Source organism: Schistocerca serialis, unplaced genomic scaffold (genome assembly GCF_023864345.2).
Source record: "Schistocerca serialis cubense isolate TAMUIC-IGC-003099 unplaced genomic scaffold, iqSchSeri2.2 HiC_scaffold_1201, whole genome shotgun sequence".
Classification (NCBI taxonomy): Eukaryota; Metazoa; Arthropoda; class Insecta; order Orthoptera; family Acrididae; genus Schistocerca; species Schistocerca serialis.
The window spans coordinates 40,001-45,000 of record NW_026047405.1 but is presented as its reverse complement, the minus strand read 5'-3'; the positions used below and the strand labels follow the sequence as shown (position 1 = coordinate 45,000).

The 5,000-nt window shown below is 50.9% G+C and overlaps 1 non-coding gene across 1 annotated transcript in view; it reads left to right on the top strand.

Annotated features, from left to right (window-relative positions):
* The first annotated feature begins 4,790 nt into the window (after window positions 1-4,790).
* Window positions 4,791-5,000, top strand: part of LOC126435273 (small subunit ribosomal RNA) — a 1,909-nt gene continuing 1,699 nt past the window's right edge. The window contains exon 1 of the ribosomal RNA XR_007579813.1: window positions 4,791-5,000. This exon is cut by the window's right edge and continues 1,699 nt beyond it. This is a non-coding gene — a ribosomal RNA (small subunit ribosomal RNA).

The window sequence follows — 5,000 nt, the reverse complement described above, 5'->3', positions numbered from 1 at the left end:
TATGTCCAATATGCGACATTCCCGCTGTCCCTATACATGAGCTGCGAGCTGTACCACGTACAAGCTACAGACGCGATCGCATTGCTCACTGTACGGATTCCCATGCCGAGCGATCAGCTAGGAAGCGCCCCATCCACGTCGGTACCCTTGGGCGTTGCACTCGCAGTCGCAAAAAACGTTGGGCAAATATATTTCTCCGATGCTGAGCGATCAGCTAGGAAGCGCCCCATCCATGTCGGTACTCGTACGCGTCGCACTCGCAGTCGCAAAAAACGCTGGGCAAATATATTTCTCGGAAGAGTAATGACAGTCCGAGCCTCCTGCGTGGGAAGAGTCTTTCTAGGCCCTGACCCACGGGAAGCGTGTAGCTTCCCCCATCCCGGACATTTCACGTCGTCACACTACCGGTATTGACTAATAGACTGATTGCTGATAATCATTAGCCACACACTGGGGGAAACGGCCGACAGGGGCGGCAACATAGTGGAGCCGCAGTGTCACTAATGTACAGAGATAGAACAGTTTCGACTGGAACCAGAGTAACCGTATACACGGCACTGATTAGTAATAGATGCAGAGCCATCAGAATACAGATAATATATACAACCGTCCCTATACATGCTGAAAGACTCTGCACACAATGAGAACCACACGTCAGCCAGACACTATCACACACTACTCTCTGCCTCTAACAGGCACACACACAATATCTAACCACCAGCATGGAAGAACATCCGGTGCATCCTCTCCGCCACATTACACAATCCACACTATCATAACCAGACCGGGAGGTCCACCCAGAAAACAGAATATCCCACCCTTCCGACATCCGCCATTGCTCAGCTAAGCCACGAACACCCACACATGTCCTACACAGGGGTGCACCCAACATCACAATACTGCCTCCTGTCACAGTACACAAACAATGGCAGGAATGAAAGACACAGATCTGCCACAACCTTGGAATCGGAGCGCCGCCTGTCATGAGCCACAAGTGCATCCTGACGTGACAAATCGGATGATCCCGCAGGCATGCACTTACGATAATCACTATCAACGAACCTGCCGCCCCCTCCCCCCCCAAAATACACCTTTCCCTACAACGTGTACCTTAACCTAAGCTATATTGTACCTTAACCTAAGCGATATTGTACCTTAACCTAAGGTATATCGTACCTTAACCTAACCTACATTGCGCCTTCACCTAACCTACGTTGTACCTTAACCTAACCTACGTTGTACCTTAACCTAACCTACGTTGTACCTTAACCTAACCTACGTTGTACCTTAACCTAACCTACGTTGTACCTTAACCTAACCTACGTTGTACCTTAACCTAACCTACGTTGTACCTTAACCTAACCTACGTTGTACCTTAACCTAACCTACGTTGTACCTTAACCTAACCTACGTTGTGCCTTAACCTAACCTACGTTGTGCCTTAACCTAACCTACGTTGTGCCTTAACCTAACCTACGTTGTGCCTTAACCTAACCTACGTTGTGCCTTAACCTAACCTACGTTGTGCCTTAACCTAACCTATGTTGTGCCTTAACCTAACCTATGTTGTGCCTTAACCTAACCTATGTTGTGCCTTAACCTAACCTATGTTGTGCCTTAACCTAACCTATGTTGTGCCTTAACCTAACCTATGTTGTGCCTTAACCTAACCTATGTTGTGCCTTAACCTAACCTATGTTGTGCCTTAACCTAACCTATGTTGTGCCTTAACCTAACCTATGTTGTGCCTTAACCTAACCTATGTTGTGCCTTAACCTAACCTACGTTGTGCCTTAACCTAACCTACGTTGTGCCTTAACCTAACCTACGTTGTGCCTTAACCTAACCTACGTTGTGCCTTAACCTAACCTACGTTGTGCCTTAACCTAACCTACGTTGTGCCTTAACCTAACCTACGTTGTGCCTTAACCTAACCTACGTTGTGCCTTAACCTAACCTACGTTGTGCCTTAACCTAACCTACGTTGTGCCTTAACCTAACCTACGTTGTGCCTTAACCTAACCTACGTTGTGCCTTAACCTAACCTATGTTGTGCCTTAACCTAACCTATGTTGTGCCTTAACCTAACCTATGTTGTGCCTTAACCTAACCTATGTTGTGCCTTAACCTAACCTATGTTGTGCCTTAACCTAACCTATGTTGTGCCTTAACCTAACCTATGTTGTGCCTTAACCTAACCTATGTTGTGCCTTAACCTAACCTATGTTGTGCCTTAACCTAACCTATGTTGTGCCTTAACCTAACCTATGTTGTGCCTTAACCTAACCTATGTTGTGCCTTAACCTAACCTACGTTGTGCCTTAACCTAACCTACGTTGTGCCTTAACCTAACCCATATTGTACCTTAACCTAACCCATATTGTACCTTAACCTAACCCATATTGTACCTTAACCTAACCCATATTGTACCTTAACCTAACCCATATTGTACCTTAACGTAACCTAATTTGTGCCTTAACGTAACCTAATTTGTGCCTTAACGTAACCTAATTTGTGCCTTAACGTAACCTAATTTGTGCCTTAACGTAACCTAATTTGTGCCTTAACGTAACCTAATTTGTGCCTTAACGTAACCTAATTTGTGCCTTAACGTAACCTAATTTGTGCCTTAACGTAACCTAATTTGTGCCTTAACGTAACCTAATTTGTGCCTTAACGTAACCTAATTTGTGCCTTAACGTAACCTAATTTGTGCCTTAACGTAACCTAATTTGTGCCTTAACGTAACCTAATTTGTGCCTTAACGTAACCTAATTTGTGCCTTAACGTAACCTAATTTGTGCCTTAACGTAACCTAATTTGTGCCTTAACGTAACCCATGTTGTGCCTTAACGTAACCCATGTTGTGCCTTAACGTAACCCAATTTGTGCCTTAACGTAACCCATGTTGTGCCTTAACCTAACCTATATTGTGCCTCAACCTAACCTATATTGCGCCTTAACCTGACGCACGTTGTCGCTGAACCTGCTCTGTAATTGTTATGCAACTCGTTAAATTAGTGTAGTGTTGCCTAACCGCAACCCTCGCAATATAGTTCGCTATTCGCACTGCCCGGTCCCCTGTGTATCGCGTCATGTTAAACACCTTGCAGGTGTTGCTGACTTTCCACATGCTCCTGCTATACACTGTAATGTGGATAGCAGCAGGACGTACATGCCCCCCCCCCTTCCCCCCTGCCTTCGCAAGCTGGTCGTTGAGAAGTTTGCATGTTCAATGCCCTTCGCATGCCGACGTACTCAGCCTACGTTGTGGTACGGCCTGTCACCTGTCCGCCGATGTACGCAAAACCCACAAACTGTACTGCACATTGGTCCGTATGTACTGAATGATACATCGTGGCACATGTGTGACCGTACGACGACTGCGCCTAGCAACGGCAGACCATACAGTCCAAATATTGTGCACGCAGCTACGTGTCGTCTCCCTATAAGAGCTGGATTGCAGTGTGGTACGCCATTCAGACGTGTGGGAGGAACGGACGCCCTGGATGGCGATCAGCATGAGCAGTCTGTTGATGTAGTGGAGCGTGTATTCGGACGTAGTCGTCTCTTCTCACACACCGTGATAGCATGTTGCACCGCGTTCCACATCTGCGACATCCTGCAGAGGCCGGCTGACAGTCGTTCGCGCAATGGACACCGCATACGTACGGGGGCTACCTTCCACGTGTTCTCGAGGCGTGCACATGTTGTTGCGTCTATGTGGGCAGACGTAGTGTGTTGTGACACCTGACACAGGCATGCAATACTCGTTGCAAATGGCGATGGACGTCTACGTTTGCTGGTGACGTTACGCAAATGAACAACAGGTAACCCGTTGTGGTGCGGTTGTTCTCGCTAGAGGTGAATCAGTGTTGGCGACGATCGGTCGAGCTATTAACCGGTTGTTTCAGGGATACCCACCATGCCCACGAACGTGAAAGGGGACCCACCATGCCCACGAACGCGAAAGGGGATCTGGGTGTGAGGCGATACGCGGCGGTGGCTGGGTGGGACCGTCCCCGGCCGGTGAGGGGGGGCCGCCCGGCGTGCTGGCAGCGCGGTGCGTGGGCGCACGCGCTACAGCCGGCTGGTGGGGGCGGCCAGTGGCAGGCGCGCCGGCCGACGGACGCGGCAGGCGGCGCAGCTGCGCGCCGGCGCCCCCTGCTCGCGGCGCCTTGCGGCCAAAGTAGGTCCTCGCGGGCCCGGTGCGAAGCGCGGTGGCCATCTGCAGTGTGCTGGTCCGATTGAGGACTGTGTGCGCTGAGGATGCGCCGCCGCCCGGCGCTCGGCGCCGCGACGCCGTCTGCTGCTCGGTCGCCCCAGCGGTTCTCGCAGGTGGTTTGTATCGCAGCTGTGCGGACGTGTTGGCGCGTGCGCTGTGCTGGGAGAGTTCGCTTCGGCACCCAAGTGGGGCTTTTGTCCTTCTGTGGCGCTGGCGTTGGAGCTGCCGGTCACCGTAGGTGGCGCGTGTTGTCTCCCGCCGGCAATGCCACGACAGCACGCTCCCGGGCCTCTGTCGGCAGCGGCAAGCTCAGTTGGGAGCACGGGTGGTCGCACCTAAAGCGTCTACTCGCCTAACTCCGGGCGATTGCGCCTCTCTCGAACCCGACCAAGTACTTAGGACGGCGCTGCGCGCCGCCGGGACCTGAGAGGGTTTCGAGGTGTGTTGTGCAGGGGAGCTCAGCCTCCTCCTGTTTGCAGAATAATTGAGCGGACGCTTGCGTGTTCGCGCGGGCCCCCGGGACACACTCCCGGGCGGCCGGCTGCTCAGCTCTAGTTGACGCAGCTCCCTGGTTGATCCTGCCAGTAGTCATATGCTTGTCTCAAAGATTAAGCCATGCATGTCTCAGTACAAGCCGCATTAAGGTGAAACCGCGAATGGCTCATTAAATCAGTTATGGTTCCTTAGATCGTACCCACGTTACTTGGATAACTGTGGTAATTCTAGAGCTAATACATGCAAACAGAGTCCCGACCAGAGATGGAAGGGACGCTTT